This window comes from Pinus tabuliformis, chromosome 3_1, assembly GCF_031772625.1.
Source record: "Pinus tabuliformis cultivar Carrire ecotype Pingquan chromosome 3_1, CPIR1, whole genome shotgun sequence".
In the NCBI taxonomy this organism is placed as follows: Eukaryota; Viridiplantae; Streptophyta; class Pinopsida; order Pinales; family Pinaceae; genus Pinus; species Pinus tabuliformis.
Genome location: NC_142301.1, coordinates 706,282,281 through 706,284,310, shown reverse-complemented (window position 1 = coordinate 706,284,310; position 2,030 = coordinate 706,282,281).

Sequence of the window (2,030 nt, the reverse complement as noted above, 5' to 3'; positions counted from 1 at the left end):
TTTTTGTGTAAGCTTGGTTTAACGGAATTCAAAGGGCATAGTAAAGCATTATTATCGGTAACTGATGCCCCGAGGAAAGAAAATGCAAACACCTAGTAAGGAACCTGAAAGCTCTAGCATGACTCATGAAGAAGAGGAAGAAATGCTACATGATATATCAAAATTACAAGAACAAGTGCAACAAATGTCACGCTCACAAAAGCTAACAGAAGCTAAGATAAGTGGCGTGGAATCTAAGGTAAATGGCGTGGAATCTAAGATAAAGGGAATGGAAGCTAAGATGGATGGCATGGAAGCTAAGATTGACGCTAAATTTGATGGCATGGATGATAAGATGGATGAATTGAAGAAGTTGCTACAAGAAAGGGTCACTAATGGTGAAAAGGTAGTAAAGGAAACTCATGATGAGAACAAAAGAAATGTTAATCATGATTCCATAGACTCTAATGTTGGATCGAAGACTCACCATGTTCCAAAAATCGATATGAGGAAGTTTGATGGCAAGGATCCCGCCACATGGATATTACAGATGGAGCAATTCTTCGATCTCAATAATGTGCAAAACACACAAAAGGTACGTATGGCAACTTTATATTTGGAACCAAATCAGTTTGTATGGTATCAATGGCTTTGTTCTCGTAAACAATTTATCACTTGGGCAATTTTTACGGAAGAATTGATAGCACATTATGAGGATACAAAAAGCAACACTTTTTTTAGCCAATTGATAAGTCTCAAACAAAAGGGTTCAATAATGGAGCACATTGAGGAGTTCCAAAAATTGAACATAAGGGTAAAAGATATTCCAGAGGAGCATAGGATTGATGTGTTCATAGGGTCTTTAAAGGATAATATCCAACATGATGTGCGCCTTTGGGAACCTGATTCATTAGAGAAGGCATTCAGGTTAGCAAGAAAAATGGAAAGCAAAATTATGGCAACTAGGAAGCATACCACTCACAACTATAAAGACGGAAGTGTTGTTGCCCATAGTCTTCCACAACCTACAAGGTTGACACCACAACAATTGGAAGAAAAAAGAGCAAAAGGGCTTTGTTACAATTGTGATAGCAAATACACAAAAGGTCATAAGTGTGCTGAGAAGAAATTATTCTACATAGATTGTGAAGAGGAAGAAGAAAAGGAGCAAGAAAGGTCAAAAGAAGAGGATATATTCCAGGAACAAAGCCTAGATGAAGAACAAATAAATCCGACCATATCTTGTAATGCATTGGCGGGAATTACCACTCCTCAAACCATCAAGATAGAAGGACAAATCAAGAAGAAAAAGGTAATAGTGTTGATTGATTCAGGAAGCACCCACAATTTTATTCATTGTAGGGTAGCAAAAGAATTGAATTGCTTCCTATATCCAGCACCAGAGTGTCAAGTGATGATTGCAAATGGAGGAACAATAAATTGTTCTGGAAAGTGCCATAATATCAAGCTATCCATGGGAGAATATGTATTGACTAGCCCAATGCTTTCCATTCCAATGGGAGGTGCTGATGTTGTACTAGGAGTCCAATGGCTACAATCCTTGGGTACAATAGCTTTTAATTTTCAAGAACTTTTCATGAAATTTTCTGTGGAAGGAAAGGAAGTTGAATTAAGGGGTATTGCAGGGAAACCAGGAAAGATAATCAGCTCTAATGGCATGACAAAGCTTCTAAAAAAGGAGCAAAGAGGTGTAATTGCACAATTATGTTCGCTAGATGTTTCCACATTGGAATCATCTATTTCTCCAGATCTCCAAAAAGTCCTGGACAATCATTCCAAGGTATTTGAGACTCCCAAAGGTCTCCCACCTATGCGTGATCATGATCATGCTATTCATCTGATTCCAGGAAGTGTTCCTCCAAACATCAGGCCGTACAGATATCCCTATGTCCAAAAAAGTGAAATTGAACGTATGGTTGCAGAAATGCTAGAGGCTGGTATAATTCAACCGAGTCAAAGTTCTTTCTCAGCTCCAGTAGTATTGGTGCACAAGAAGGATGGATCATGGCGCATGTGTCCGGATTATAGGG